Raw genomic sequence first — 25,263 nt, 5'->3', positions numbered from 1 at the left:
AGTCTATATGACTTTGCTCTTATTTTAACCCTTTACTTTGTGTACTTCTCTTTGAATCAAGTTAAAACATTTTTTTAGTGTCTACCTTAACTCTACTTTCACAAATGACCACTTCTTGTCTTTGAAAAGCACGATAAAACCAGTACAATATAGCCAAACACACACACACACACACACACACACACACACACACACACACACACGTGTGTGTGTGTGTGTTACCAATCTTATATTCCCATTAGCAAACATTCAGCTACAGTATCCTAAGTACCCATTCAATTAAGTCTGACTAAATGATTTTCCTGTGTATATAATATACACAAAACAAAATGTTTTTTAAAAGAATCTGTTTTCCTGTGATATTTTCTACAGTGAAAAATAACTTTTGAATTCTCTATAATTTAAACTAAGTTCAAACTAAAAGTATAGTTGATTCTACATAGTTTCAAATTTTGCAGTGCACTAGCAACGTCTCCTACTAAAACATGTTTGTAATTACCATAGTCTCTGTGGAGCAGTATGTTGGTTCTAAAGGAATGTCCGTTGAAATCCTTTCAGATTTCATCTAAAGATATCCTCTTTTCTATGTGATAGCATTAGACACACAGCTCACCTTACACACTCATTTTATGAAGTATTTTGAATTTTAAAAGGGTAAGTCTTTGCGAATTTTATGGATTGTTTTGTATTATTATTTTTATCTGCCAACTCATTTTACTAATAACCACTCCCCCCATTCCACATACACAATGAAATTTGTACCCTAGGGTGTTTTGTTTTGATTGTTTTATATCTGTGTATTTTAGTTAATATTGTCTATATACATTTTGGTAGGAGCCCATCCACTTAATTGTGGTCTACCTGCAAGAAGGTATACATTCTCCTGCTCCTTTTATTGAAAGTAGATTGCTTTCTCATACGATATATCTGTCGTGTCCTTTAGTTCGATTTGTCTGAATTCTTCCATAACTCCCCTTCCATGTGCTTCTACTCCTTTTCTGTTTCTTAGTAGAAAAGAACAGGCTTCAAAGAGATAACAACAAAACATAACAACATAAAAATCATGAAAAAAATACCATATTGAAGTTGGAAAAGGTAAACAAACAGCAGGAAAAGAGCCCGAGAGAAGATAATAGAATTAGAGACCCTGTCTTTCACAGACTCAGGATACAATTACAAAGTTGAAAGCTATAATATGTAGACTGAGGACCTGGCGCAGACAGATGTTAGACCTCTCCTTGCTGCTTCAACCTCTTTGAACTCTTAGTATTGCTCAGCTAACTTAGTGGACCTTGTTCTCCTGGTTTCTTCCATTCTCTTGACCTCCTTCATTCTTTCTGCCTCTTCTTCCAAGAGGTTCCCTGTACTTAGAAGGGAGTTGATGAAAACCTCCCATCTAGAGTTACGTGTTTCAGGATCTCTCCTCTCTCATTGTATAATGTCTAATGGTGGGTCTCTGTATATGTTCCTGTTTTGCTACAATATGCTTCTCTGATGAAGGCTGCGTAAGGCGCTGATCTATGAGGATAACAAAATATCATTAGGAATCATTTAATTACCCGATTATTTTTAAAGATCAGTATAATTTTGTTGTAAGATAGGCCTCTTGGCTATGTAGTCTTTGGTCCTCTCTCATCCAAATAGTACCAGGTGTGAGTGCTGTCTTATAAAACGGGTATTAAGTAAAATCAGATGTTGGTTGTGCCCATAAGCTGTGTGCTGCTTGTGTCCTAGCGTGTTTTGTAGGCAGGACAGCGTTGTTGATCAAAGTTTTGTTTCTGTGTTGATGTTTATTTTTCTCCTTTGGTAGCCTGTTAAGTACTTTATTTACCAAAGACTAGAGTGAAGGGGTGGCATTGCTGTGTAGGCGCCAGCTCGACCTCTCCGTGTTTAAGGAATTAAATAGGCATTATATTCAGCAACTGGGCTGTGTTGTCAGTTTGTGGAGAACAACTATTATCTTGGGAAGATATGGGTGTGATACCATCTACTGGAGTGTGGTCTAAATTGCAGGAATCACACATTAAAGAAATAAACATATAAACATACAAATAAAATTATTTTTCTTCATGCTATCAGTTTTCAACATCTCCTTAGCTAAGGGTGGTACTTCTTGACCAAATGCTCTTTTTAACCTCTTCAAACTGGAATTTTTTCTGCTTTAGCTTGATCAGGTCTTGGTCATGCTCTCATATCAACAATGAATTTATATGTCAAACTGTCATGTTTCTTCTGGTAAACACCATTTACTTGTAGTTATCTACTACGTCTTATATTCTCTACACTTCTTCTTCCAAAATGCCTCCTTGACTTTGAAGCGACTGGTTCTGGTCTTGATGTCACATATAAAGTTGAAACTCCACATTCTGTTATTTTCTGCACTTACTGTGACTTGTTATAAGTCTCTGTGTTACTATATTGCGAAAGGAAGGTTTTTAGATAAGGGCTAAAGAGTGAAAAGATGTACTTATCTGTGGGTATAATGCAGTCACCCTTAAAAAGAACTAAAAGGCCACTACTACATGTATTAGACAAACAAATAAAAAACCATGTTCCATAAGTATATTACTACTATTGGAGCTGTTGGCAATAGATTCCCAATCACTAAATGCTATTGACATTGTTCTTGATTACCTCAAAAGATCATGATACTAAAACATGCTTCTGAAGACATCATATACTTGGATAACTGAAAACCAAGAAATCAAGCTAGCATTGACCTGAAAGCTGCATCCCCACTGTCTAGTTTCAAAGTGATGAAGGTGCCAACTGTTGCCAGTGTAGAAAATTGATCACCACTCTCATGTACCTGTGAAACATAGGAGATATGATAACTACCGGCCTGGCACATTATGCCTACTGGTATAATGATAGAACATATGTCATGTCAATTTTGGATTAGATTTCAGGCCTATTCCAAAGAAAGAATTCTCATGGTTACCAAGAACCTGTGGCTTAATAGGACATAGACTCTTGAGAAGACTTTACCACCATTACATTGCTAATGGAATATATCTTCTACTCACATATTATTTTTAACTTATATTTGAAAAATTAAAAGGGCTATGGGTGCAACACACTCATGTGATCTTTCGTTTCCTATATAGTTAGATTAAATTAACGAAAAGAAAGGTTGAGTATAAAATAAAATACATTTGCTTGTGCTATCTGACAGAACTTTCATATTAACCTGTAATATGTGATGCTCTGTTTCAATATGTTAGTTATGGTTTTACTGTTGTGAAGAGACACCATGACTGTAGCAACTCTTACAAAGGAAAAATATTTAATTGGGGCTGGCTTACAGCTCAAAGATATAGTCCATTTTTGTCGTGGCGTGGCATGGCAACATGCAGACAAACAAGGTTCTTGAGTAGGAGCTGAGAGTTCTACATCTTTTTTTTTTATTAACTTGAGTATTTCTTATATATATTTCGAGTGTTATTACCTTTCCCGGTTTCCGGGCAAATATTCCCCTCCCCCTCCCCTTCTGTATGGGTGTTCCCCTCCCCACCCTACCCCCATTGCCGCCCTCCCACCAACAGTCTAGTTCACTGGGGGTTCAGTCTTAGCAGGACCCATGGCTTCCCCTTCCACTGGTGCTCTTACTAGGATATTCATTGCTACCTATGAGGTCAGAGTCCAAGGTCAGTCCATGTATAGTCTTTAGGTAGTGGCTTAATCCCTGGAAGCTCTGGTTGCTTGGCATTGTTGTACATATGGGGTCTCGAGCCCCTTCAAGCTCTGAGGATCCAGCTATACCTCTCTTGGGCATATACCCAAAAGATACCCCAACATATAAAAATGACACGTGCTCCACTATGTTCATCGCAGCCTTATTTATAATAGCCAGAAGCTGGAAAGAACCCAGATGCCCTTCAACAGAGGAATGGATACAGAAAATGTGGTACATCTATACAATGGAATATTACTCAGCTATCAAAAACAACGGCTTTATGAAATTCGTAGGCAAATGGTTGGAACTGGAAAATATCATCCTGAGTGAGCTAACCCAATCACAGAAAGACACACATGATATGCACTCATTGATAAGTGGCTATTAGCCCAAATGCTTGAATTACCCTAGATGCCTAGAACAAATTAAACTCAAGACGGATGATCAAAATGTGAATGCTTCACTCCTTCTTTAAAAGGGGAAGAAGAATACCCTTGGCAGGGAATAGAGAGGCAAATATTAAAACAGAGACTGAAGGAACACCTTCAGAGCCTGCCCCACATGTGGCCCATACATATACAGCCACCCAATTAGACAAGATGGATGAAGGAAAGAAGTGCAGGCCGACAGGAGCCGGATGTAGATCGCTCCTGAGAGACACATCCAGAATACAGCAAATACAGAGGCGAATGCCAGCAGCAAACCACTGAACTGAGAATAGGACCCCCGTTGAAGGAATCAGAGAAAGAACTGGAAGAGCTTGAAGGGGCTCGAGACCCCATATGTTCTACATCCTGATATGCAGGCAACAGAAAGAGATTGTGAGCTGAACTGGGTGTACCATGAGACTATGAGACCTCAAAGTGTGTCCCCACAGTGACACACTTTCTTCAATAAGACCACAATTACTTCACCAAGGCCATACCTCCAAATAGTGCCAATCCATACAGGTCAAGCATTCAAACACATGAATCTACGGAGCGTGTGGATGGGGGCAAACCATTTCAGACTACTACAGCATGGTTAGAAGTGTATCTACCTTAAGTAGCAAGTAAGTTACAAGGAAAGAGTAAATATTTCCAATCAATAAAATAGAAATGAATTTTGAATGTGTATATGTGTGTGTGCTAGTTTCAAGTTTTCAAGTATAATCCCAGAACACTGATTACAAAAGTATTGGATAAAATTCCACCCAAAACTTTAGAAGTCAAATATATTAATTTTCCATAATCAATGGTGTCTAAATATCTTAAACAAGTAATGCCTTATTTAAAACATTATTCAAGATACATTATATATTCAAGCTGAAAAACAAAATTTTTGCTGTTCATCTTTCCCCAATGGCTTTAGAAACATTAATTCTGTTTGTTTATTTAAGACTACTGAAATTACTTCTAATACGTATTAACAAGACAGGAAGCAAATAAAAAGAGTTCTACCTAACAGCCATATTAGTCCCTATTAACAGTGCATCACTTTGTGGATGTATTTTCATCTTTGACACATGAAGAATTACAAAAAGGATAATGACTATTTATCCAGGTTCTTGTACATCCCAATCTTTTTGCCTAAATTAACTCATTAGTTTTCATTAAAATTACAAAAGGTGAGAACTATTACTCATATTTTACAAATGAAACGTTTAAGATGTAAGCACTATAAGAACAACTTTGCTTTGTGCAATAACTGAAGCCATTCTCTCACAAATGTGAGCATGCAATTACTCATGGAATATGTGAGTGAAGGATGGATGAATGAATGAGTGAACATGAATACATTAGCCTACTGCAGAACAGGGACACAAGTCTAACTCTGCTGACTTCATGCTGTCTTCCATTGTTAAATGTTCCCAGAAGAACTTGAAGGAGTTTTAGAAGCAGGTGTTGCAGATACTAATCAGTGTGAATAACCTGGGAAATACCAAAAGAGTCGTGTTAAATACATGATGACCCATTGTGTCATCAGAAACATAAAAACATAATATGTGCACATGCACTGCACATATACCATGCACATGGCAGAAGTCAACACATTTTCAATGGGAAATTGTGATTTTCAAAATGCCCTGATTCTTTTCAATGCATCACTTACAGGGTTCTAGATTTTATAATATCTCCTTTTAGAAATTAGGCATTCAGCTGATTTATTCATATTTAGTTGTATGGCACCTTTTTTCAAGAGCATGAACTGGGAGTAACAAAGTTACTTACTTTGGTAAGCAAATGTATGGTCTTCTGATACCATTGTTATCACCCATCAAATGTCTGATAATTTCACAGCTACACTATGCATAATGTTGTCGATATGGATCAGGTTTGGAAGTTTTTGAAGTACTTTGAATAGTAATACATTGTGTGTTTATAGACTGTGGTCTCAAAGCCTCTTTATTTCTTTTTTTTTTTTTTGGTTCTTTTTTTTCGGAGCTGGGGACCGAACCCAGGGCCTTGCGCTTCCTAGGTAAGCGCTCTACCACTGAGCTAAATCCCCAGCCCGCCTCTTTATTTCTTTAAATCTTACCACTGGTTTAAATTTATTTAGACATCTAAATTTTGAAATAGCTTTTAACTAAAGTGCATGGTGAAAGCTTAAAATTTTGATGATGCTGGTTAGTTTTGTGAGATGGTCCATAATTTTGAAATGGGACAGTTTCATTAAAATGGCTGATTTTTTAAATATTTAGACTCATTAATTTTTATGGTTTGAAGTAAACTCAGTGTCTCTTGCCTCAGTGAACAGCTGACGAGTAAAAATGACATTCTTTTTTTGAATCTACTTTTTTTTCACTAATTAGGACACATGCTGGTGTTGAGATGGATTGGTAGCAAGAGTTTGGAAATTATATAGTTACAGTTTTTAACCCAAAGTTAAATTTTAATAGAACTAAAATCTTTGCTATAAAATGCCTACTTAGTAATGAAAGTGTTCATTTTTTCTGTCTTTCTTCCTTCCTTCCTTCTGTCCTTCTTTCCCTTCCCATCTCCTCCCTTCCTTTCTCCCTCCCTCCCTTTTCCTTCTTTCCTTCATTCCTTCATTCTTTCCTTTCTTCCTTTCTTCCTCCCTCCCTTCCTCCCTTCTCCTTCTTCTTCCTTTCCTTTTTTTCCCATTTTTACATCCCAACCAGCATTTCCCTCCCTCCTCTCTCCCTATCTCCCCCTAGCCATCCTCCCACAACATCCTCCATTTCTCCTCAGAAAAGTGGAGACTCTCATGAATATTGACCAGCTATGGCTTTTCCAGTTGCATTAAGACTAGGCACCTCTTCTCCTATTAAGGCTGGTCTAGGTAACCCAGTAGAAGGAAAGGGTCCAAATGCCAACTAAAGAGTAAGAGATGGACTCTGCTCCCACTGTTAGGAGTCTTACATAGAGGCCAAACTGTACAACCGTAACATATATGCAAAGGGCCTAGGTTAGTGGTATGCAGGCTTGCTGGTTGTTCGGTCAGTTTCTGTGAGCCACTAGGAGCCCAGATTAGCTGATTCTGTGGATTTTCTTATGGCATCCTTGACCTCTTGGCTCCTACAACACATCCTCTTCAACTTTTACCGAATTCCCCAAGCACCACCTAATGTTAGTCTGTGGGTCTCGGTATCTGTTTCTATCAGTTGCTGGGTAAAGCCTCTATGATGGGAATTGGTCTATGCAACAAACAATGAGTATAGCAGATCATTAGGAATCATTTCACTGACTTTTTTCCTCAGTTGTGTTTGATTCTTTCCTAGGTCTCTGGGCTATGCAGTCTCTTGTTCCTGGACCTCCAGGCAGTGTCAAGGGTGGCCTCCCTCTCATGGCATGGGTTTCAATCTAGATCAGTCATAGGCTTCATCCCAGAGATGGGGGATTGTTCCACATATGAAAATCTGTCAGTGTAATCCACCGTTTAGACAAGTTCCTAGAAAAATTACACAGGAATATCTCATTAGACAATGAAAATGTCTTTGACAAAATCCAACACTTTCTCATGGTATAAGGTTGGACAGATCCAGGATACAAGAGATAACAAAACATAATAAACACAATTTACAGCAAGCCTACAGCTAACATCAAATTAAATGGAGAGAAATTTAAGGCAATTCCACTAAAACAAGGTACTAGAAAAGGCTGTCCACTCTATCTCTATCCAGTATAGTACTTGAAGTTTTACCTAAAGCAATAAGACAGTGAAAGAAAATAAAAGGAGATATAAATTTGAAAGGAAGAAGTCAAAGATGTTAAGATAGTTTACATTAGTGACCTTAAATATCCTACCAGGGAACTATCTATAGCTGATGAACACTTTCAGAAAAATGGCTGGAAAAACATTAACTAAAAAAAAATCAGCAACCCTTCTATGTAATAGGCAAGTGATAATTCATCAAATAAGGCTTTGAGAAGTCTACTGGTATGTATTCTCTCTTTCATTCTCTGCAAAAGTACAAAATCAGGATAATTTTCTAAGCCTAAATGTAAAACTACTGATTTTAAGTTATTTGGCATCTAATCAAGTTCTACATTATTATTTTCAATAGCTACCAGAGTTATACTTTTCTAGAGTTATTATCTAACTATTATATTGGAAATTATCCCTTTTATATCAGTAATAACTTACTTATTTTTTAAATATTAAATCAGTATCAGTATTTTATTATAGATTTATAATTTTTATTAGTCATTTTATGTGTTTACATTTCAAAGGATAACCCCCCTTCCTGGTTCCTCCTCCACAAACCCTTCATCCCATCCCCTCTCCCCTTTGCGTCTATGAGGGTTCTTCTCCCTACTCACTCACTCCTGCCTTACTGTTCTAGCATTTCAATATGCTGGGGCATCAAGCTTCCACACAACCAAGGGCCTCCCCTCCCATTGCTGCTAGATAAGGCCTTTTTCAGATATATATATATATATATATATATATATATATATATATATATATATATATATATATATATATATCTGTAACCATGGGTCCCTATACTCCTTGGTTGGTGGTTTAGTCTCTGGGAGTTCTGGATAGTCTGGTAGTTGATATTGTTCCCCCTATGGGGTTGCAATCCTTCATTCCTTCTCCTAGCTCTTCCTTTGGGGTCCCCAGTCTCAGTCACATTGTTGGATGTAAATATCTGCATATGTATTAGTCAGGTACTAGCAGAGCCTTTCAGGGAACAGCCTTACCAGTCCTGTCAGCAAGCAAGCACTTCTTGGCATAAGCAAGTGTCTGGGTTTAGTGTCTGTAGATGGGATGGATCCCTTGGTGGGCAGTCTCTGAATACCCTTTCCTTCAGTCTTTTCTCTGTTGTTTTGTCCCAGCATTTTCCTTAGACACAGACATTTCTGGGTTAAAATTATTGAGAAGGGTGAATGGTCCCATTCCTAAAATGGGGGCCATTTTTGTTTTTGGAGGTGGTCTGTAAAAGGTTCTATCTCCTGCTTGATGGGTATTTTGACTAATGTCATCCCCACTGGGTCTTAGGAGTCAATTTAGACATTAATTGTGTCTAAATAAGTGTAAAAAGTAAAAGAGTATCTTTGGCTACAGCTGAGTCACAAGAGTGCTTGTCTAGCATGCATCAGGTTATAGGTTTAACCACATGTACCATAACTAAACATTAATATAAATAATTAACATACAAGACAAATTAAAAGACAGTAACCAGCATCACTCCAACAAACACCCAATACCACTGGTATTCTCTTTCACATGAAACATGACATCATATATTCCATGTGAAAAACTACAAAATACTGGTGCTACCTTGATGCAGGAATCTCTGAATGCTTTTGAAGAATAAATCTTATTATTATATCCCTCATTGTTGAATATGCATCATAGGTAGCACTTCCCAAAACATGCTGCTTTTATTAAGTCTACTTGATTTCAAGATACCTTTTTTTCCAGCAAAACCTAATAAAAGGCATTTGGCATACAACTGCCAGATTCCTTTGTTTTCACAAGTACCTTGGCCGTCTTTTAGACTCATCATGCACTTAGAGAACACATAAGTAGTAAATATTGGTATATCATGTCCCTGTCTGCTACAAGAGGAAGCTTCTCTTACAATGGCAAAGCAATCCACTAATCTATGAATATAGTATAAGATTATTAGTGGCCATTTTATTGCTACATTTTTTTAGATCAATAGACTATGGTTTTACCATAGTGCTCTGGGCTATCTATTTGGTTCTTGGTAACAAAAGCAGAATAAGTTATGTATTCAGCACACTTCCAAAGAGACCATACAAAAGAAATACCCAATTACAGATTTCAATAGTGTTCTGCCTGCAAGAAATGCTAGAATAATAATGAGGCACATTGTGTAGGACTTAAGAACCAATATTTGATTTGAGCCATTCTTTTAGGATAGAACCCAGACCTTCCTGTAACAAAGACATTAGTATTTAGGACAAAAATTTTATGTAAAAACATACAGGACTTCTCCATGTTCCATGAGTTGAGTAGGTGTTTTTAGCAGTTTAAACTTGTCCTCAGTTTATAATTACAGCATATAATTTCAGCAACAGCTTCTGTTGTTTGGGAATTTCCATGAGACCCTTTGGCCAAAAAGTCAGTTATATGTAACCCAATCCTGGAACTGAAACTTCACTTGTAAAGAAGAGATGGATAGATTGGGGCACTCTCTCCCAAATTTTAGCAACTTCATTTAGGTCCTTGTCATATAATATATGTTTAATTTTAGCTAATTCCTCCATATTTCCTCCTTTGTTCACTTCTTCCCTCCCCCTCCACACTAGGTCCTCTTATTCCACCCTCTCCCTACTTTGATTCACCTATGCTTATGCATTCTCTTTTCCTTTCCTAGAGTGATCTATCTGTGCCCCTCTCCCCAGTTCCCTAATCCTTAACTCACACTTGTGGTTCTATGGGTTGAGCTTGTTATTATTGACTTAGGAGCTAAATCCTCATATAAATGACTATTGACCATGTTGATTTTTGGAGTGAGGGGTGTCTAAGTAACCTCATTCAGGGTAATTTTGTTCCTTTTTCAATTCATTTGCTGCAGCTTTCATGACTTCATTTGTTTTTAAGGACTGACTGTGTCAATGTGCCACATTTTCATTGTCTTTGTTTTGGAGAGTTACAAGTTGCTTTGATTTTCTGGCTATTATGAATAGAGCATCAATTTACATGTTTGAACAAGTGTCTCAGTAGTAGGATGAAGTACTCTTTCAGTATATGGCAAAAATATGGTGTAATTGGATCTTAAAATAAACTGCTTCTCATCTTCCTAAGAAGCTACCACATTGTTTTGTATAGTTGCTATATAAGTTTGCACTCCTAAGAACAAGGGGAATCTCACAGTAGTTTTGGATTGTCCTGATGGGTAAGAATATTGAACATATCTTTGAGTTTCTTCTTTTAAGAATAATTCATTTAGATCTGTATCCATCTTTTAAAATGGTTTGTTTGTTTGTTTACTGTCCATAGTTTTTATTTCTTTATACATTTTGGATATTAATCCCCTTATGAATGTATATCTGGTAAACATAGTTTCTCATTCTATAGGACTGAATGACAGTGTCCATTCTTAAAGAAACTCTTTAGTTTCTTGAGGTTCTATTTATTGTTGATCACAGTATATATGTTAATAATATTTTATTTAGAAAACCAATTCTTATGCCTATGAGTTCAAGTATGTTCCCTACTTTCTTTTTCATGACGGTCAAAGACAATATATCTGATTTTATATTGAAGTCTTTGTCTATTGGAGTTGAGTTCTGAACATGGATCTTTGGATTATTCTATAAGCAATACCATTTATCAAAAATGCTGCCTTTATCGCAGTGGTTGTGCATTTTTGTCTTCTTTATAAGAACCAAGTATCCATAGGTATGTGGATTTATATCTTTGTCTTATTCCATTCATTGAATAACATGTATATTTTTGTGCAAATATCATGCTGTCTTTATTACAATGGATCTGCAGTAATTTGAAACTGGAGAAGGTATTCTTTCCAACCATTCTTTTATTATTTAGGATTGTTTTATCTCCCAAGGGATTTTTTTGTTTTCAGATGCAGCTGAAAATTGTCCTTTCTACTTATGTAAAGAATAGTGTTGGAATATTTGTGGGGATTTAAATACATCTGTAGATGGATTTTTATAGGCCAGGGATTTTACTATATTAATATTACCTATTAATAAGCATGGAAGATCTTTCTATATTCTGTCATTGTCTCAAAAATTTTTATTTAACACCTTAAATTTTTGTCATACAAGTCTTTCACTTTCTAGGTTAAAGTTACCCCAAGATGTTTTATATTATTTAAGACTATTGTGAAAGGTGTTGTTTCCCTCTCAGCCCAATTGTCATTTGTATATAAGATTGTTACTGATATTTGTCAGTTAATTTTTTATCAATTCACTTTGATGGAATGTATTCCTAAACTGTAGGAGATTGTCAGTAGAATTTTAGAGTCACTTATGTGTACTATTATGCCACCTGCAAAAAAGGTAATTTGATCTCTTCATTTCCTACTTGGATCCTCTTGATCACCTTCAGTTGCCTTATTGGTCTACCCTAAGACTCAAAGTACTATTATGACTAGTTATGGATAAGTGGAGTGCATTGTCTTGTTCTCAACATTTATGTTGATGTTGGCTATCAGCTTACTGAAAAATGCCCTTAGTATGTTGAAGAAAGTTCTTTGTATCTCTAATCTCTCCAGAAGATTTGTCATTTAAAAAGACTGTTGAATTTATCAAAGGTCTTTTCTGCATATAATGCGATGATCATGTCTTTTAGTTTATTTTTATGATACATTTATGGATCAATTGATGAATATTGAACAATTCCTTTATCTCAGAGCATATTTGATCATAAATGGTATTCTTCATGATATGTTCTTAAATTCATTTTTCAGTTATTTTATTGATAATTTTTACATCAATGTTCATAGGGAAAATGCTCTGTAATTCTCATTCTTTGTTGGGTAGCTATGGACCTATAAAAAGAATTGGACAATGTTCCTTCTATTTCTATTTTGTGGAATGATTTCAGAGGTATTAATTTCAGAGCATTAATGCATCTTTGAAAATCTATTAATTAGTTGTTCGATGTCCATGAATTTTTATAAGCTTTCTGCTGTTTCTGCTAATGATATGAAGCTTTAATTCATGATGGTTAGAGAGGATGTTATTTTCTTATATTTGTTGAGACTGACTTTCTGTCTGAATATGTGCTAAACTTCAGTGAATATTCCATGAGGTACTGAGAAGAAAATATTTTTTGGTGTTTGGGTCAATGGTCTGGAAATATCTGTTAGGGTCATTTGATTTATGCAACTTCAGTTACCTTCAGCCTTTCTCTGTTTATGTTTTATATGGATTAGCTGTCTATTGGCAAGAATATGGTCCCTATCAGTATTTAAGTTGAATATGTGACTTCAGCTTAGTAGTGAGTACTCAAGTGTATGTGTGTGTGTATGTGTCTGTGTGTGTGTGTGTTGTGTGTGTGTGTGTGTTGTGTACGTGTGTGGTGTGTGTGTGTTTGTGTGTGTGTGTGTGTGTGTGTGTGTGTGTGTGTGTGGTGTGTGCCCTGGAGTTTCTTTGTTTTTATGTATACTTTTTAAGAATTAAAATGTTCTCTTGGTGTATTTTTCTTTTGATTAGTGTCTTAGTTAGGATTTTACTGCTGTGAACATACACCATGATCAAGACAACTCTTTTTTTTTTCTTTTCTTTTTTTATTAGATTTTTTAATTTACATTTGAAATGTTATTCTCTTTTGCAGTTTCTTGGATATAAGCCCCCTATCCCATCTCCTTCCCCTTCCTCTATAAGGGTGTTCCCACCCCAACAGCCCCCCTTCCTGCCTCCCCCTGACATTTCCCTACACGGGGGGGGGAGGGTCCAGACTTGACAAGACCAGGAGTTTTTCCTTCCATTGGTGCCCAACAAGGCCATCCTCTGCTACATATGCAGCAGCTGGAGCCATGAGTCAGTCTTTGGGTAGCGATTTACTCCCTGGGAACTCTGGTTGGTTGGCATTGTTTTTGTTTTTGTTTTTGTTTTTGTTTGTTTGTTTGTTTGTTTGGATTTTTTGTTTGTTTTTTGATCCAATTGATAAGATATAATTGCCCACTTAAACATACAAAGCCCAGTACCATCCATTCCTTAGGAATATTAATAACAACCTGTAAATACACAGAGCAGAATCTTAACATCACCTGCCATGGCTTCTCACCCTCTCCTCTGTCCTGTCTCTCTTTTCCCTTCTGTCTCCTCCTCTTCCTTCAAACTTTTCTTCCATTCATCCGTCCTTTTCCTGCAATGACAGGCCTCCTTCTATCCTGTACCTGCCCCTCACCTGTATTTTACAAATTCAATGGGGAGGTTCTGGTGAAGTCACCTGATTCCTGAGTATGTGACTAGTCAGCTGTCCTTGGGGCAGTGAAATTAGCATCAAAATACAGATAACTTCAGGGAAAACCACATTTCCCCCTTTTTGTTCGGTTAAAAAGCCTTTTTGCTTATATATAAATTGAGTACAATTATTACCATTCTACAATCGGAGAATGGCATTGTTATTCTTAAGGAGTTGCAAGCCCTTTCAGCTTCTTCAATCTTTTCTCTAATTCCTACAATGGGGATCCTATTCTCAGTTCAATGGTTTGCTGCTAGCCTTCACCTCTGCATTTGACAAATTCTGACTGTGCTTCTCAGGGGACAGCTATATCAGGCTCCTGTCAACATGTACTTCTTAGCTTCATCAATCTTATCTGGTTTTGTGGATATATATATATATGGGCTGTATACCCAGGTGGGACATGCTCAGAATAGTCATCCCTTCAAACTTTGCCTCCATTTCCCCTCCTACGAATATTTTTGTTCCCCCTTTTAAGAAGGAGTGAAACATCCACACTTTGGTTGTTCTTCTTGAGCTTCCTGTGGCCTGTGCATTGTATCTTCAGTAATTCAAGCTTTTCAGCTAATATCCACTTATCAGTGAGTGCATACCATGTGTGCTTTTTCGTGATTGGGTTACCTCATTCAGAATGATGTTTTCTAGTTCCATCCATTTGTCTATGAATTTCATGAAGTCATTGTTTTTGATAGCTGAGTATTACTCCATTGTGTACATGTACCACACTTTCTGTATCCATTCCTCTATTGAAGGGCATCTGGGTTCTTTCCAGCTTCTGGCTATTATAAATAAAACTACTATGAACATAGTGGAGCATGTGTCTTTGTTGTATGTTGGAGCATCTTTTGGATGGACAACATTTAATTATGGCAGGCTTACAGGTTCTGAGGATCAGGCCATTATCATCAAGACAGGAGCATAGTAGAGTCCAGGCACGCATAGTGAAGGGGGAGCTAAGAATTCTACATCATCATCTAAAGGCAGCTAGGAGAAGACTGTTTCCCAGGCAGCTAAGACAAGGGTCTTAAAGCCCATGCTTACAGTAACACACTTTCTCCAACAAAACCACACCTTCCTGGGCCAAGCAAATTCAAAACACCATAATTAATATATAGTGTTATTCCCTACCTCTTCTGATTAGTTTTGGACTGCCATCTATCTTGTCAAATATTTAAATGGTTCTATCAGTTTGCTTCATAGGTATATTTACTTGGAACATATTTTTCTCTTATTTTACTTGGTGATATCTATCTTTGTTGTTAAAGTATGTGTCTTCTTTGTTTGTTTTGTGTTTTTACATTTTTTCATTAATTAATTTATTCACTTTATATCCAGATCACTGCACCCCTACTTTAGTCCCTCTGTTACACAGTTTTCCCCCCTACACCCTCTCCTTCTCCTCTGAGAACATGGAGTTCTGCCCTCCAGCCCCAACCCCCATATACCACTACCCAGACATAAATGTGTCTTCAGGGGTAGGTACAGCCTCTCTCAATGAGGTCAGACAAGGCAGCCTGGTTAGGGAAATAGGATTCACAGACAGGAAACAGTTTTAGGAATAAAGTGCATTTCTTAGATGCAGCAGAAGAATAAATCTTAGTTTTGCACCTATTCTGTAGTCTGTGCCTTTTATCGGGGGACTTGAGATCATTGTTTGAGATATTGCTTTATTTTGGTTTTATAATGAAATATCTTAGTTTCTCTATCTATGGTGGTTTAAAGTGTTTCTTTGTATTGTAGTCTGAGTTGGCTACTTTGAGCGTATGCTGGCCCTATGGCTTTAGTCTCTAGTGAGAATACAGGTGTTAACCTAACTAAGTCTGACTTTATATATTAATTTGTATTTCTGCTTTCAACTGTTAATAGCTTTTCTTTCTTTTGTACCTTTAGTTTTTTGATCATTATGTACTGAGGATTATTTACTTTCTTCATAGTCTATTTGGTTTTCTGTACGCTTTTCTTGTAACTCGGTAGGCATTTTCCTATTTAGGCTAGGAAATTTTCTTCTGTGATTTTTGTGAAGTTATTTTCTATTGCTTTGACTTGGAATTCTTCTAACAATATTCATATTATTCTTATATTTTGTCTTTTTATAATGTCTCATATTTTATTTGATAGAAAGTTTTTTGTTGTTTTTATTTTTGTGATTGTTTGTTTATTTGTTTTTTGTATTTTTCAATTGTTTTGGCTGAGGTATCCATTTCCTCTATTGTATCTTCAGTGTCCTGAGATTCTTTCTTCCGTCAATTTGATTCTGTTGGTGAGACTTTTCTCTGAGGTTCCTATTGAGTTCCTAAATTTTTCACTTTCAGATCCCCCCCCCCTCTCTCTCTCTCTCTCTCTCTCTCTCTCTCTCTCTCTCTCTCCCCCTGTCCCTCTCATATCTATGAAGAATATTTTAAGGCCCTGTGTTGTACCTCAGCTGTCTTGCAATAATTGTTGCCTATTATGGTAGTATTTCTGGGCTTTAGTAGACACATATTATACCGATTTTCAGTGATTGTGTTTATATGCTGATATCTAGGGATCTGGGTTTTGGATGACTGCAATTCTAGGTGTAGATATTTGGTTTTGTCCTTTTGTGTGGTATTTTGTTCCTTGGTTTCTGTTGTCCTGTCTGATTTTTTGAAGAGTAAGGTAGCTGTATTCTGCCTCATAGAAATTCCTCTGAGATCCTGAAAGTTGCGGCAAATGGAGTTTCTGGGTAAAATGTGTCCTGGAGGTATTGGGAGCTGAAAGTTAGCTGATATTTATTTTTTGGTTAAGTTTGGTTCTTTGTCCTAGGTATAGAGATTATTTTGGTAGTAGTTGATTATGTGTTAGCCAATTATTTTCTAACACGTTTATAAAATTATATTTATATCATACATTCTTTTGTACACTATATTCTTTTTAGGACAAGTCACTGATGTTTTCACAACTTCTGAAGGTTTTCTTTCTAAAATACCTTGTGGGCAAAGCTCCCTACTGCTACCTGATTTTATATATACATACCGTGTATATGTAAGTGTGCTTGGAGGCAAGATGAGTGCATAAATATCTTGGTAGTAAAATAACAAGAGGTTTTAAAATCTTACCACATCTCCCTGCTATTGTATTGAATTGAATAAAATTAAAACCTTTGCTAAAATATCAGGGAAATAATTTATTGTGTGGTTTCCATTAATATCTTTTTGTATATTTCACTTAAGATACCTTATGCTCCTGTGTTTATATTTAATATTATTAAAAATGTAGTGTTTATTGTTCCCATTGATTCATTATAAATAGTTCTATATATTGGTTCATATAATAGCAAATTTTAATTTTTATTTCTACATAGTTATAGTAATATAATAAAATTGCTAATTTTCATATATATTGGTGTACAGGTGAATAGTAGTAGTTAAGGAGAGCATATAGTCTTGTTAATTATAATAAATTTATTATTAGGCATAATAATAATTAGAAAATTATAGTAAATTGCAGAAAGTCCAACAATTAATGACTCAAGGATACAAGATTCATAAGTGCAAAGTGACATTGACTGTAGATGTGCAGTTGCTGATGTCAGGTGCTTGCTTCCCATTGTCATCAGGAAGTCAGGCAGACCCTTCCATCATTTCCAGCTATCTCAGGGCACATGTCTTCACTCTCAAAGCCATGACATCACAGCTGGTATTCAAGCAGACTAGAAGTCAAAATCCATTAAATAACAATGATAAGAACTGGCATTTCCCTCTCTCGTTTTGATGGCAAGGGCTTTATTATTCAAACATTTGACCCAGTGAACAAGAATATATGAAGAAGAGTCTCCATCTAAAATAAAGAAAGTTTTTTTTCAGCGTATGTATTTATGGATGGTGCATGTTTATGTATGTGCTGCCTTTGTGTGTTCATCTATACACTGTGAAGGGGAATGCTCATATATGAGGAGGGTAGATAATATCACTGGAATTTTTACTCAGTATCTCAATTACATTTTTTTTGAGACGTAGTATCACAGAAATTGGAGCTCACTGTTTTCAGCAGACTCTTTGGCCCATGACACAGATACAGTCTGGCACCTTATCTCTTAGCCAACATTTCTGCTATTGACAATCAAGGCTGTGCCTGGCTTTTCCACAGCTGCCTGTGATCTGAACTCAAGCCTCTTGCTTGTGTGGCAGGCACTTTACAAACTCAAATGTTTCACCAGCTCCTCAAATACTTTCATTCTTTTTTTTTAAACTTTTTTATGGGTTATTTTTTTATTAACATTTCAGTTGTCATCTGCATTCCCAGTTTCCTCTCTGAAAACCACCCATTCCACCCCTCCCCTGACACCATGAGGGTACTGCCCCACCACCCTAGCATTCCCCTATGCTAGGGCATCTAGTCTTCACAGGACTAAGGGCTTCCCCTCACATTGATGCCAGACAAGGCCATCCTTGGCTACATATGCAACTGGAGCCATGGATCCCTCCTTGTGTATTCTTTGGTTGGTGGTTTAGTCCCTGGGAGCTCGGTTTGGTCTGGCTAGTTTATACTGCTGTTCTTCCTATGGGGTTACAAAGCATCTGCATGTGTACTGGTAAGGCTATGATAGAAGCTCTCAGGTTCCTGTCAGCAACTATTCTCGGCATCAGCAAGTCTCTGGGTTTAGTGTCTGTATATGGGATGAATCCCCAGGTACGAAAGTGTAGCAAAGACTGAAGGAAAGGCCATCCAGAGACTGCCACACACAAGAATCCACCCCACATTCAGTCACCAAACCCAGTCATTATTGGGAATGCCAAGAGGTGAACGCTGACAGGAGTCTGATATAGCTGTCCCTTGAGAGGCTCTGCCAGAGCCTGACAAATATAGAGGCAGATGCTTGTAGTCAACCATTGGACTGAGAACAGCATCCCCAGTGGAGAAGGTAGACAAATAACTGAGGTAGCTGACAGAGGTTGCAATACCATAGGAAGAACAATATCAACCATTCAGAAACCCCAGAGTTCCCAGGGAGTAAACCACCAATCATAGAGTGAACATGGAGCAACCCATGTTTCCAGCCACATATGTAGTAGAGGATGGCCTTGTAGGGAGGTGTGGCCCTTGGTCCTGTGAAGGCTAGATGCCTCAGTATAGCATAATGCCAGGGCAGGGGGAGTGGTGAGTAGGTGGGGAAGCACCCTCAAGGAGGCAGGGAGAGGGGGATGGGATAGGAGGTTTACAAAGGATAAACTGTGAAGGAAGATAACATTTGACATGTAGATAAAGAAAGTACTCAAATACTTTCAATTTAGCTTCCTTTCTCCTTCTCTTTATAATTACCTGTTTCATTACCTTACTACTTTAAGAGCATTGAGAGGTTCCTTAATACTTAATTTCCATTCTTCAGAAAGGTTCTTTTTAAATGATAGGTCAACTTATTGGTATACTGCATAATACTTTGGCATTAATTGAATTTACAAATTTGAAGAATGTTTTTTGTGTGTGTGCTAGTGTCTTTATGTGAATTTGTGACTTATGAAAATATTACCAAAAATATGGAAAGGTCTGTTGTTATGACCGCTTAACTTGAGAAGTGACATATCATTAAGAACAGCAGGATTTTAAGTGTAAGTCTATCTCAATATAATTATTAAAAAGCAAACATTTACCTTTTTATTCTAAATATGTTATTCAGATGTTTCAATCAAGATTATATTTGTAAAAATATTTTTCAGACAGTAGTATTTTATATATGGGCACTTTAAGCATAAAAGATGTGTTATCCTGACAGTTTAGGAGTGTATGTTAATCCCAAGGGATAAATTACTTCTTTTCTTACTTGTACCTACTTTTCCTTGCTCAGAGAAACCCTTCCCCTTTGTTCTGTTGACTGAACTATTCTTGGCTCTGATGACCCTCATCTCTCCCTATTCTTCATGGCTGTATAGAATTGGGCTGAACTAATCTAAATTCCCTTTGATACAGTTATCAGATCAGGATCTTGGCAATTGATATAGATTCTTGCTGAAAGAAAAGGTCTTTTCTGAGGATAGAATAGTAAGGATCATTTCACTTGGTGCTAGAGAGGGTCAACTTTTATTATTTTCTGTCAATAAATGGCTACCAGAGACATAGAAACTGTCAATAGCAAAGAAAAATATAGTGTTATGAACATAATTTAAACTCCTAAATTTTTAGCTACTCATGAAGAAAACTTTTGATGTACAGCTATAAAGTTATTATTTAAGATATCGTTCTTAAATTTCTGTACCTGACAATTCAAACAAAATGAGGTAGTATATAGACTTTCATTTTCTCCTTAAAAATTCTTTCAACTTATAAGATATATTGTTTATATTTTAGTTCAAGGTTTATAAATATATTTTCTTTTTAAACTATATTAATATGGGCATAGCATTATACCCTGATTCTCCAAAAACTCATTTATATGTAAATTAATTTTACTATTATTTGTTATTTTACAAAAGATACAAGAACTCCTTGATTCCCTTCTGCTAGCAGTATAAAGCCAATTTGGTCAAACATCTATTAATTTTAGCACTGGTGTTTTAATGCCATTGAATTAAGTTATGGCATCATTAAGTTTGTCCTCAAAGCATGAGATTGATTAAAATATTTTTAAAGTAGCACTAATTACTTGGTTCTTACATAATTAATTAGAATGTTAAGGCTGAGTTACTTACCTATCACGCCAGTCATATGGACTAATAGAGACAAAGGTGAATATTTTATTAATTTTTCTCCTTTAAAGTTTTTGCGGCTAATAACATGTAATTTTACTTAATTATATGTAATGAGTTGATTTGCTAAAAGCAGCTAATAAATCTAATTAAAATTATATTATTTTTAATGGTCCTGAAATAACTAAGTAGTCAAATGTTCTTCACACATAATAATCAACATATGCTATCCCACTTGTTTTACAAAATTCAGATTATGATATGTTATTAAATGTGTATTTCTCCCTAATATTATAGTATCTCCTTAATAGTAACTACTCCCTAAAAAAAGATATTGGAATCACAACCTGCAATAGAATATTATTTGGAGAAGGTTGCTTGAGGAAGCAGTTAGTTTTCGATGAGTTTAATTATGGTATTGTTTTTTGGGGGAGTGGGTTTTTTAAATTAATGTAGTTTTCTTCTGATTTCTTTACTTTGTTCTACACGAGAGGAAAATAATCTATAGAGAAAGGTTTCATTAAAGCATAGAGTGGCATCTTAACATAGTCAGTATTATTAGTAACTATAAACTTTCTCTGAAGGAGTATAAAAGTTGATATAATATAAAATATCTTGCAAGCAACTTTGAGAATCCACTTGCTGAATTAAATAAGGAGTGTTGGTGATCTTACAAAGAAATTAAGAAAACTCTCTAGGGACCAATATGTGTCATTATTTTCCCTTTCAAAGTAAACAGAAAAATGAAGCAATCACTGGAAATCTAGGAAAGACTCCAGCAAAGTCTGACCACGATGGTATCCTGAACCCAATTTTTCCAATATTTAGACAGTGTAAAATGAATTTCTGTTGTTTGGAAACCTAGTAATAAGACCTTTTGTTACAGTCCTTGAAGCAGATAGTCATAGTACACAAGACAAAAATTGACTTATTTGACTATATATGGTAAAAGCATATAGCCATTAAAAGACAATGTGCATAAAATAACTCTTCATTTCCCGAAGTTAGTGCAATTATTGTTTTCTAAACTCTAAATAGAAAATAAAAATAAATTATTGTCAGTAAACTAAGGTACACTGAAGCTATCAGGAGATAAATAATAAGAACACAATCTTTTTATTAAGTGAATATAAATTAATATTAAAGGAAATGAGTAAAAAACACACCATCTTTGCCTTTAAGTTAATGTAAACTAAAACTACAAGGTGATACCACTACCACCAGAATGGCAAAGAATAGAAAGTGGCTTCTTGGCCAGAAACTACAGTTACCAAAGCTTCTGTGCACTGTTTGAAGATAGATAGTCTTCAACGTCTGTCTTTTTATTTTAAACAATTTAGTTAATTTTTCTGTTAAATGCTTTTTTATTAGGGCCTTGAGACTTTCACATGCATACAAGTAATCTATTACTCAGCATTCCTGCCTGGAAAGTTCTTAAAGCAAAAATTACATTCAAATATAATCATTTCACTTCTGATTTATAAAAGAATGCATATAACAGGAATTTTAGTGTTCCTAAAATAGGAACATTATGAATGTTTATCTATGATCTAGCAAATGAAGCAGTGTCTATTTATAGGATGTTTCTATGACAAATCCACACTTTATCAACATATGCACACTGAATGAAGATCAAAATCAGTATACAAATTTACATAATTTCCCTCACCCCCAAAAAGATTACTTGCTGAATGCATCAATTTATTTAAAATTCCAGAAAATAGTAACATCTTGAACAAAAGAAAACAAAATCTAAAGAGCTAAACACAGATCATTGATTGTCTTTGCAATAGGATTATTGAAGGCAGAACTTAATATCACCAGGAGAAATTTTTCTATGCTGATAAATCTCTTATTTTTAATTATGAATGTTTGTTACATAACTCATGGGTATTCACGAGCGTTCCAGTCCCCACACTATTTTAAGCTATACTGTATGAAAGACAATGATATTCTAAGAAAATTAACATGGAGTCCATGCATGGAATGTTTTTAACAACTTTAAGAATTAAAAAGGTAACAACACTGAAGCAGTTGCTGTATTCTTCTGAGTAGATTGACTTTATAATGTATTATATATTATGTTACATATTTAATTAAATATACAATATATTATAAAATATACATTATTTATTATGTTATAATATATTATATAATATATAGTAAAATATAATATAAAAATAAAATTGCAAAAGATATAGTAGTGGTCATGTATGAAAAACATGCCTAAACCAACAAAGAACTGAAAATCTTACTTGTTTCCATTGTCTATTAAAACTGTCTAGGATGAGACTGTGTATACCAGGGTATTATGATCAACTGTAATGTGAGGATGATACTAAAATATCACTAACGTATCATTACAGACAAACACCTATCTAGAGGGAAAACGCCTGTCTGGTCACACAAAGTAAACATTTGTTACAATTAGCTTCTTGTTTCTCTATCAAGATGAATTTGTCTAAAATGTACCTGATTTGGACTTTCTAAGAACTGATTCTTGTTGAAACTAGAAGTATCCTTTGTATTCCCATACATGTGATTTAACTTTTGAGCTGTTTATATCTTCCACCTAGTAGGTCATTTTCTTTCTCCTAAAGTTTGGTCATCATTTCAAAATTGAGCATCATTATATTTGATTAAAGCTATTATTAAAAAGTGCTCAATAAATGTTCATACTGAAGACAATTATTAACATCTGGTGAAATAGTTAGTTAATGATTTTCTTGTTTTGTAGCTAGTACCTCTAAATAGAGCCTTTGTGGTTTATCATGAGAATTACAGTACCCAACATATTCAAATGAAATTTCAATAAATATTTTACTTTGTTAACCATGAAAAGAGTTCAAGGAGATTAATGTACAATCAAAATGACATTACACATCAAAGAATTACTATATTATTAAAAGTTAACACTAACATTTTTATTCTGAAAGTATGCAATAAAGCAAAAAACATATCAAAAATGAATAATAAAAATCTTGTGATGTTTTATTTAAAGTGTATGATATTCTCTGTCTCGTGTACTTACAAACTTTCTGGGAATATAAAATCAAATTAAATGATATAAGCCAATTTTTAAACCTGAAAAACTTTTCACTTTCCCAGTATTCTCTGTTTTACCAAATGTTATCTAAATCGATCAAGTAGAATTCAAGCTGAGGAGAGCAAAGAGTTTGAAGAGCATACTTTGATGGTCCTGTCATATTCTTTTAGAAAAGCCTTCTGCCAACAATTATTAATAGTTTATTATATATAAAAGTTAAACTGATTGTTTTAATTTGTTAACAATAAATTAGTTTTATATATACATAGTATCAGCGTTAATTTGATGTGTTATTAAGCTTGTAAAATTATACTGGAGTATAAATTCATTTACGCAACCTGCCCTTTCCTCTGTGTTTCTGTGTGCTTAGCTTCCACATCTTTAACAATATTGACCTAATGTCTCTGGCTTTCCTGTAAGTTTTTTGCATTCTTTTTTTCATGGTAAATTAATTATTGATTAACTCATCATGCTGCCCCTGATTATTTCCATCAGTGTTCATTCACTGCAGTAAACTGAAAAGGTTTATAAAAAACATTAACAAGGTATCTTTTGTACAAATTCTACATAAATCTTCCATACTGTTCTCCAGATTTGATAATGTTCTGCTTATGGTCTGTTAGCATTGACCCCTAACCCTCCTCTGGGATTTCTATTCTTGTATCATCTTTATATTCTCTTCTCTTTAGATCTACTTCATATAGATTATTGTACTCCTACAGTGTTTGAAAAATGCTTCTTCTTGCGTATGAACAATTGTAAACCATATAATATATTATGGGATTTGGAACCTTTCAGCCTGCCTCTCAAAATAAGGAGGGCTTGCTTTAAAATATGGCTTATGCAAAACTTTATGTTTGAGCAAGCTGTATTTTTTTCAATCCTTGCTATTCCTTTTTAGTTTAATGTTTCTTTCTTTCATTTAATATGTCAAGTTCCTTGAAAAAATTATTGTTCTGAAATAGCTTTTGTTTATACTAATCTGGTGTGTTAACTTACATGAAACTAGAGGTCATGGAATAATTTTTTAAATAAATTTTATAGTTTTAATCGATTTTTGACTATATGCCAGGTATTGTGAAAGGACCAGAGAGTGCTTCGCAACAGCTTAGACACTGAGTCACTGTTTTCAGGTTAATATGATAGAAAATAACACTTACCATCTTTGTAGTGTAAGTAGCAAGAGGAAAACAGAATGTACTTTTGAGGGACTATAACAGAGCACTTCACACAAGTATCAAGGAAAAGCTTCCTGGAGTAGTGAACATGACATGAGATGTGAGGCTTAAGGGTTGTCATGGAGACAGGAATTGGGCAGCATTATGAGTATGTGAGTGAGGTAATATATTCTAGAGAAACAGCTAATAAAAGCTCTAGGACATGTGGAAGAAGTGTAAAAGAGAAACAGAGAGAAGTGGTCTTGGATCGAGGTGAGGAAATGGGACAGCATATATTGTGATTTCCTGATGGGAACATTTATAATTCTGTCAGGATTAAAGGTGTCAATTTCAACTACAGAGAGAGTAATCAGTTCTCCAGCT

At 35.3% G+C, this 25,263-nt stretch overlaps 1 protein-coding gene and 1 long non-coding RNA gene across 8 annotated transcripts in view; one reads left to right on the top strand and one right to left on the bottom strand.

Moving 5' to 3' along the window:
- Nucleotides 1–25,263, top strand: part of Csmd3 (CUB and Sushi multiple domains 3) — a 1,319,129-nt gene that overhangs the window by 673,488 nt on the left and 620,378 nt on the right. The gene's annotated exons all lie outside the window — the stretch shown is intronic.
- On the bottom strand, nt 3,539–25,020 carry LOC120093812 (uncharacterized). The gene is made up of 3 exons (XR_005487499.2): nt 24,883–25,020; nt 7,365–7,567; nt 3,539–5,586 (listed from the first exon to the last, which is right to left on the bottom strand). It is a non-coding gene; the product is annotated as an uncharacterized LOC120093812 (long non-coding RNA).

This window comes from Rattus norvegicus, chromosome 7 (assembly GCF_036323735.1).
Source record: "Rattus norvegicus strain BN/NHsdMcwi chromosome 7, GRCr8, whole genome shotgun sequence".
Taxonomy (NCBI): domain Eukaryota; kingdom Metazoa; phylum Chordata; class Mammalia; order Rodentia; family Muridae; genus Rattus; species Rattus norvegicus.
The sequence above is the reverse complement of the archived record's forward strand: the minus strand, read 5'-3'. Positions and strand labels throughout refer to the sequence as shown.